This window comes from Cavia porcellus, unplaced genomic scaffold, assembly GCF_034190915.1.
Source record: "Cavia porcellus strain 051 isolate PalLab524CR breed Dunkin Hartley unplaced genomic scaffold, mCavPor4.1 scaffold_7, whole genome shotgun sequence".
NCBI classification, from domain to species: domain Eukaryota; kingdom Metazoa; phylum Chordata; class Mammalia; order Rodentia; family Caviidae; genus Cavia; species Cavia porcellus.
This window is the reverse complement of record NW_026947490.1, coordinates 56,810,373-56,819,744: the sequence shown is the minus strand read 5'-3', so window position 1 is coordinate 56,819,744 and position 9,372 is coordinate 56,810,373.

Sequence of the window (9,372 nt, the reverse complement as noted above, 5' to 3'; positions counted from 1 at the left end):
AGCATGTGGAAGCCAGTTTTTTCAGCAGCATTTATTAAAGAGGCTGTCTTTCTTCAGTGAACGTGTTTGCATCCTTTGTCAAAGATAGCGCAACTTAATTCCTTTTTGTCATCCTCTTTTCCTTGCCTCCGTCACACCTCCACCCATACCTTGACCCTCTTCCTTCTCTTTAGACATATTTACCATTTGTATCATGGAGTCAGTGCGTGTACGTAGCACATCCCAGTTCGTTTTCTTTATCTCTTATCCCTCACCTCCTAGAATCTGGGATTCTAAACCCAGCATCATTTTACTATTCTATACAGTTATTCATCACTAACCTAATATATTATAAAATATGTTTTTATACATATGGGGCCACTGTATCTTACAAGTGAGACACTTAAATAATGGTCACTGAATTTTTCACGGAGAGCAACTATGTGATGTAAGAAGTGAAAATATGGAAAGACCATGGCTGAAATAAACAGGAAATAAAGCACATAGGAAACTGTCACACCTTTTATTGGAAAAATATGCTATTAAAGGCTGGTTTGATTTAGAGGCTTCCACTTTCCATTTTTGGAGAAGTCCTTCTCAAGACTACTGGGCCTCAGAAACAGTCATGAACTCTGGAAGTTGGAGAGAGACCAGAGCAGCAGACAATGGAGGGTGTATGCACTTGAAGTATGAGGCCAAGTGAGAAATTCCCACCCCATCTTGACAGTCCTTTCTTTGTTTGTTTTATATCTGGGGTCAAACTTTTTTCATTTATTTTGGTATATGTGTGTAGTGCATAATGTTTACACTACTTGTGGGACGTTAGTACACATATATTTCTTAATTCCTTTGGTCATCCCTGTCCCTCGCCTCCCTCACACTCCCACCCATCACTTGACCCTCTTCCTTCTTTTCGGACATGTAAGCCAGAGGTGCTGCCGACCTTCCTTGTGCAGGACTCCGTGTGTGTGCATAGCACATTCCAATGAACTTTCTTCATCCCTTATCCTTTCCCTTCCTCCCAACTCCCTCCCTCTCTTAATTCCCTTCCCCTTTGAGAAGCATCTATTAAATACTTCAGAATGAACTAAACTAAGGACGTGAATGACCTCTACAGTGAAAACTATGTGCTCTGAGAAAGGAAATTGAAGAGCACTTCAGAAAATGGAAAAATGTCTCCTGCTCTCAGATAGGCAGAACCAAGACAGTCAAAATGGCCATACTTCTAAAACTGATATACAGATTTAACACAGTCTCAATCAGAATTCCAACAGTATTTTTTTCACGTAACAAGTGTTGGAGGATTCTGAAGCAAAAGAGAAGCAGAAAGTACAAAACAAACAGGTTTATTGAGTGGAGGATGTGAAAAGAAACACATAACCCATGGCGGTTGTGTCTCCTTCAACTACATCCAGAGAGGCACAGAATTATATGACCTCTGATTGAAGTGGTGCATTGGGGCGAACATTGATGAGGTGTGAGGAACTGAATGGAATTCTCTGTGCATGCAAACAGGAAGGGGAGTTACAATTAGGGCTGAAGAAGAAGGAGAGAGTGGTAAGCAGTCCCACTTTGGCCTTCTGCCATGTTAGACCACTGCCATAATTGTTCAGTAATTTATACTAGGCAAGAACCTTTCAACAAGGGAAAGCAATCCTAAAGTTGATACAGACCCAGAAGAGACCCAGAATAGCAAAAACGATTATACCACTTTTCTTCTTGTTCTGTAGGTTATCTTTTCACTCTATTGTTTCTTTAGCTGTACAGAAGATTTTAATTTAATATGATCCCATTTATTGATTCTCAGAACTGTTTCCCATGCAACTGTGGTTCTACTCAGAAAGTCCTTACCTATGCCTATATTTCAAGAGTTGTCTTCTAGCGCCAAGTTAAGTGTTACTGGTTAAACATTTAGTTCTTTTATCCATTTTGATATGAGTTTACCACACGGTAAGAGAGATATGGGTCTAAATTCATTTGTCTGTACTAATCCCCTCAAGTTTATATGTAAGGAAAAGAAAGGTTGCTAACCATTTATTAATTATCTTCCACAGGAAAGATATTGATCTAGAATGTTTAATATTATCTCATTGAGATTGGAATTGATATCCTTACTTCACACATGAACACACTGCAAAACTACAGTAAGAATAGAATAACCAGACATCTTTTTCCCCTTTTAAGTGGCAAAGATGAGTGGCAAACTGTTTTGCCACTTAAAATTAAAAGAATGTATTAAAACATCAAAGAAAAATTAAAACAGTAAGATAAACCATAATTCTCCCTGTCAAGCATGACTCAGTATGTGTGTGTATTTGCAGGTATTAGCTTATCCTTACTTGCACATATTTTTCTAGAAGTTGTAATTGGCATATACTTAAATTTTGTTTACAGGTTTTAAAATTTAGTAAAATTTAGCATATAATTGCATGTTCCTGTAGTCTTCATAATGAGTATTTTAATAGTTTTGTAGCAAGTGATTTCCCTAATGGACAGTTAGGTTGTTTCCAGTATTTGGTTGCTCTAATTAAATCACTGTTCTGCATGCTAATAGTGTTTTGTTACTACTAAATTATTTCCTCACAAAAAATTCTCAAGAGTCATACTGAGCAAAACGTCTATAAAACATTTTTAGTCATTGCCACACGGCACTACATTATTAGGCAAAATGACTGTATTGGTTCTAATTGACCCGCAAGAGTAAGGCTAGAACTAGATAATTTTATGCTGTGTTTCATACCTAGCAATACAGTGACTTAGAAATCTTGACCCTCGTATAATGTCTTGTTTTCTTCAGCATAGCTGTTCATATTATCACAGACAATAAAATCAAACAACCCAGAATAAAACCATTCCAACTAATGAATAAAAACATTGTAAGGCTTCAAAGCAATATACTGGGGAATCATGATTACCACATACTTTTATGTATTCTTACAAGACATTATAATAGCTAGTGCTGATTTAATATCATCTTGTTTTGAAGTCCCACCAAGCTTTTGTTCTTCTGTCTCCATCAGTTTTATCATGTTGTATCTTATTAGATTTTATTATAAGTGATAATATTAACAAAATTTTTATGGACAAGGAGATAAAATAGTAACCATTGTTCGTTTTCTGTTAGTTGGTTCTGAATACCCTGTAATACTTTCATCCCCTTGAGTGGTTTTACACTGTCTTGTTATGTTTGATACTATAGTATATGAAGGTATACTCAAATATTTCAAGGAAAGAGACACTCTGGTAGCTACTGTTATGTCGGGTTGTCTTGTGGTGAAACACTATGTTGCTTAAATTGTTCTGTCCTGACCTGTTTTGCTATGTCCTCTTTTATCTTAATCTTTTTTTTAAAATAAAAAAAGAAATCTTGACTCTCCAAGTGTAGACAACTTTATATACTGAATAAAAATAAAAATCATCAATTTAAATAATGAGCTTATAAAAAGTAGGAATCTAAGATCCTCAAAGTGAACAATAAAGTGACAAAGCTGTGCTTTATCCTACATAATCTACAAAGGAACAGAGTTTGCACTGTTCTGGTTAGGAAACTGGTTAGGAAACACAAAGTGATCCATTACTGGTGATTTGAAGGCTCCCCCTTCCATTCATGTGAATGAAATATTGCAGAATTCAAGAGAGGAGAGAATGCAGGAGAAACAGGAAGATGCATTTATATGATTTTAAGTGGTTGCTAGCTCAGCAGATTTCCATCCAAAAGACGGGGCCCCAAACAAAGGAAGGGTTCCAGTTTTATATATGCAGCAGAGGGGTTGGTCTGGTGGTGCACAGCTTGGGAGCAGGAACTACAAGGAGGACTTGATAGAATTGGATTCCCGGTCAAGGAGCCATATGATAGAATTGTGGCGTGGCTGAAAAGATAAGAAGTATGAAATATAAATGACCTTTATTTTAAGAATGCGGGGAGAGACCTCCAACCCTCCAGAGTCCGGCATAGTCCCCGGAGGCTTGTCAGACATGTGGAGTGGGGGCATAGTGTAGCTTAGGTTTGGGGTGGAGCCTAAGGGGCATTAGTGATGCGCAGGTAGCTCATTGGTATTCATTTTGCACCACAGGTAAATTCCTAGGGGCGGGGAAGATGACCTCGCCATAGAGCCTCTTGGTTCCACCTCCAAGGCTTTCCCGGCTACAGTGTCCGGCCTAGGGCAAGATTCTTTCAGGACTGGGAAAGGATCTCTATCTGGGAAGTTTATATTTGTAATCCCATTGAAAAGTTATTGGAATTTTCATAAATTAATTTTAACTTTCAGTGCAACTGACGGCAAAAATAAAGACACTAATGAAAGGGTTTTGGCCCAGACAGGACACTGTAGCCAAGAAAGCCTCAACGGGAAGCAGGAAGCTCTATCTCCCCTGCCCCTAGGAATTTACCTGTGACGCCATCTTTCCGCCCCTGGGAACTTACCTATGGTGCCAAACCTAGGACCAATAGGCTACCTGTGCATCCCTGATGCCCGCCTTAGGTTCCACCCCAAACCGAGGCTACTTACATACCCCCACGCCACATGTCCTCCAGAGAGATCGCTGGACTCCAACGGTGTGGGGTGCTGGTCATTTCTCTCCATGTTCTCACAATAAAGGCCGCTTTTTGTTGTATACTTCTCATCTTTTGGAAATATTTTTCATCTTTTGGAAATAATCCTATCAACTAAGACCTATTTATAGTTGTGGGGAGCCAAGGGTGTCCTAAGTCCAGCTAGGGTGATTCAAGGCCCTATTAATTAATTCTCAGAAGGTGAGTGGCTTGGAGATGAGTGACAGTGAGAGTGGCTGTAAGTATATGAGTGCCATGAGCTGGGGTGGGTAGGTGGCCTGATATCACCTCTGCAATATGCAGAGAGAAGGATATACACAATTCAAGATAGTATCTGATATTTTGGCATCAGGGCTTTAAATCTGCTGTGTAATCTTTCATGCCTTGGGAAGTCACAGCCTCTCATCTGGAGTCTGGATCTCAGCTGACAGCGTGAAATGTGACTCTCCTTCCCACCTGGCTTGCACTTGTTTTTGGGGAGGTAAGGGGTGGGGAATTACTGACCTGTTACCTTGCTTCAAAGACTACACATCAGCACCTCAGCCAGACTGATTTACATTGCTTAAAACCAATTAAAGAATAAGAAAAAGTCCTAGCCAGCTCTATACATATCAGTATGTGAAAATTGGGCCAGGTTTAGCTAAAATGGAGATAACTGCTCTTCATTCAAGGAGCATTGTCCAGGTGGTCCTCCACATGCAAGCACAAAGTTACTGCTTTTACTGAATTAGAATAAAGAACAACCGCTGTAACGAAGGGGACGTTTGAGGAAACTCAACTTTTTCTTAAGTCTTGCTTCAGCCTACTCTTCAGTCGTCTTTTCCCAGTGGCAACACATTCATTCACAATGTTTGTCTGAGTTGATAATTACAGTGATGTTTTGCAAAATGATTTTTCCTCAGTTCTGTCATTTCTTCTTTACATACGATTTGATAGTCTTCAGATGCCAAGAGCTTCCTCTTTCTTCCTCTCTCTTGGACTAGGAATTCTTTCTTGTTTTTGGATTAGTTTTCTTCTCTGTTTGCATTAGCACATTGATATATGTTAAATCCAATTATTTCTGTTTGCACGCAATTTTAAGGGTTGTATTTTTCTTTTCTGATTTATCTTTCCTTCTTGTGATAATATTCATAAAAGCATATATTTCTCTTCCACTCTCTTTTATTAAAGGTAGTTATAATATATTCTTTGCAGCCTCCCTTTTAAAAAGTTAATGTTTTTGAATAGCACTTTGCTGTACCATTGTTTTCAATACTGCTCCAATTTTGTGCATTTAGGTGTTTCCATATTTTGCTATTAAAAGCAAACTATAATGAATTTCTGGAGTGTCTTTTTCACTACAAATGCCTAACAGTGGGATTAATAGTTCAGAAAATGCATTCTCTCTTTTGCTAGCCATTGCTAAATCCTTCCCTGGAGGTGCAGCTTGTGATTTACATTCATACTCATGACAAATATGGCCTAGAGTCCCCTCAGCATCACCAGGAAAGTCCATTGCTGACCTTTTCAGGATAGCTCCTCAGTAGTTTATCTCCAGATGGTCTCTGTTTATCTACTTCCATCGATGTGCCCTGTATCCCTAACCCTAATTTTTATAATGTTTTGCTTTGTCAGGACTTTTTTTAAAGTTAGAGTTAGGGTTTTGGTTCTGCTACCATAAATATTGCAGTCTAGAAGTTTATATTTGCCTCAGAACTCTTATGTTTGCAATATTTTCAGACAAGTTACTTATTTGGAATCAGTCTGTTGTATGACAGGAAGGGTTTACTTTATATGCTTAAAATAACTAAAGAAATAGTAACAGTTCTTAAAAATGATTAGCTATGAAAAATTCATATAACATCATGCTAGACTTTGCAAAAACAAAGCCAAATTTCTTCTGGGTACCCATCTGTCAGCAAAACACATCTGAAAACAAGTTTTTCTCACCTTGAACTTTTACATAATTATGTAGAAGAAAAAAAGTGTCCAAACTAGCACCAAGATTGTAAGGATATGTGTCAGATACTAGGAAAACACTTTACATTTCTCCTTATTTAAGTAAACGGCTAAGAGAATTTTATCCTTCTACAAAATTTCTTTTGTATTTTTATCAACAGGACTGAAAGAGTTGCTGGCCCAGATGAAACACTGTAGCCAGAAAAGGCTGCAGCTAAACTCCTCCCCCACCCTGCCCCCTATGGACTTGATTGTGATTCTGTATCCCCATCCTTAAGGACCTGTGCGCCAATGGGATATCTGTGCATCCCTAATGGCCTTTGGGGCACTGCCCTAAGCTTAAGCTATTTAGATCTCCCACGCCACGTGTCCGAGAAAGTTCGCCGGGAAGTTCGCCGGGGAGTTCGCCAGAGAGTTCGCCAGAAAGAGAGAGACCCAGATTCCAGCGGCCAGCGCCAGCCAGCGCGCCAGTCTCCACTCCCCGTGTTCCGTGTTCCCGGAGAGACCACAGCCCTGCCCCGGGCTCCGTGAGAGATGCCTGGGGCCGGCGCCGGCGCGGCGGGGGCCCACTCCCCGCATTCCCGGAATAAAGCCACCGCTGACCACTACTTTTACGGCCGTCCACTCCGCTCCATTCCTCCCGCAGACTTCTCTCTCCGCCTCCCCCTTCTCCCAGACCTAACAAGGACTATTTTCTCTAAAGGAAAGCCAGTGTTTAAGGAAACATTAGTATATTTACTAGGCTCCTAGTTTACAGCGTGTTCATATTTCATGCTTTGAGAGTTGGACGGTCATGAACGCTCATGGTCATGAGACCTGCCTGAATTGATGATTACAGTGGTGTTTCACAAAGTGATTTGTCCTTAGTTCTGTTATTTCTTCTAGATTTGTCACTTGATATTCTTCAAATATCAAGAGTTCCCTCTTTCTCTCTCTTGTTCTTTGGATTGTTTTTCTTCTCTGTGTTTACATTATCATTCTGATATATGGTAATATATGTAATTTGTAATTCTCCTAAGACTGGAATTTTAGTTGTATACAGAGCATACAGAAAGGCAAGTATATATGTTGATGAGAATGGCTCCTAGCTAGTGAATGCACCATTTTCTCTAGGCTCTGTTAGTCTTAATTATATGCATATGATTTATGGAAAAAAGGTAAATACAGTGCATTTACATTTAGATTGCTCCTATATATTCAGATCAAAATTATAGCATAATGAAAATTATTATATATAGTGAGGAAAACATATTCATAATCAAATATGTTGGGAAAATATTGAGCTAGACAGATATGAAGCACCTGAGTACTCTGCAAGACTTTTCAGAGCCTTTAACATGCTAACGTGCATTAAGAAAGTGCTCATTTTGTGGAACACCACTAAAATCATCAATCCAGGCAGTGCTTCCCACTTATTTGACTACTGTATTACATTTTCACTTAACATCTCTGGAAAGCAATGTTTCATGGGCATATTTTATAAATTGCAGCTATGGTACACTTATTCAGTTAGGGATTCCAGGAGTCTTGATAACCATTTCACAGGAAGGTTATATATTCTCTACTTTATCTTCCAGAGGTTAATTCATCCTCTTCATTCTCTTGAGAGTCTTGTTCCTTTGCCATGGAAGCATTTACTGTCTCTTTTCCCTCACGCTTCTCAGAACCGGTTTTCAAGAAATGGGCTCTAGCACCTACCTCATTCCTGACATCCCCCACTCGCCCAGCCAAGGCAGGCCCTTATTCAAGACTGAGGCATTGCTGATGTTATTTTTCCTGTTCAGAAGACTCTGCAAATTCTCATTCCCTTCTGACATAGCTAGCTATGGCCAATCAACTCTGAGTGGCTAAGTCTAAAATGAACAATTCTGATTGAATCTTCACATGCTGTGTATGTCAGTGCTTTATTCATACTAATTTCATATATCTTTACTTTTTTTTAAACCACAGCATTATGTGGTAAAAATAAAAATCCCATTTTCCAGATATCATACTATTTTACACATGAACAACCAGACATATATCTTTCTCAAGGTCATATGGCCAGTTCATGGCAATACCCAGAATAATTTATCGATTTTCCAAGTGCACAACAGTGAAAAAGTTTTCATTATTTGACGATACGCCCCAGCAATTCAGCCAAGAGACAGCAGTCTGTTAGACAAAAAAAACACAAATTCAATCTTCGGGGTGTTTCAGGGTGGGTAAGTGACTCATCCCTAATCCCCAAAGCTGCGTTATTTCTCACTAATGGTTTAGTGGCAGAGATTCTCGGATATGGCTCACATGTATCCTATAAAACATTTCATTTCCCAGAGACCAACAAGGCTCTCCTAATTAAGGGAAACATTCCACTTGTTAGAATCACAGATAAAGACTTTCTGTGCTGATTACCTCTAGCCAGACTGACTGGAGGCATCTTTATGACATGAAGCAATAAAGCTGAGCTTCTCAAAAAAAGTATTGCTCATGTTTTCCTCTCCTCCTTTCTCTCTGAAGCAGAGGCGAGGCCTTGCTAGCTTGGTGAAATTACCCTCTGTATTCCTGTAACATTTGCTAAGTAATAACCTAGGGATTTTTAACTAAGCCTAGTTCAGCAGTGCAACAGACCCCCTCAACATCAAAAGCCAAGTGAACACACACCCACAGCATGGGAAGACTCTAGCTTGAACCTCAGCTCAAATTCTTCTTCCATGGTGCCCCTTTTGAAATGTGCCTGTTATTCATTGTCAGAGTTATCATTTCATCACCTTGGATGCTCTGTCCCACACTACTTTTCAACCAGTAGCACTGGCAAACAAGGTGAAGCGTGCAGGTGGTGACCACTCTAACTCCTGAATGGCAGATAGGTGGCCACTGCCTGGGGACAAGACCATGTGGGTGATGCCAGTGTGGCTGACACA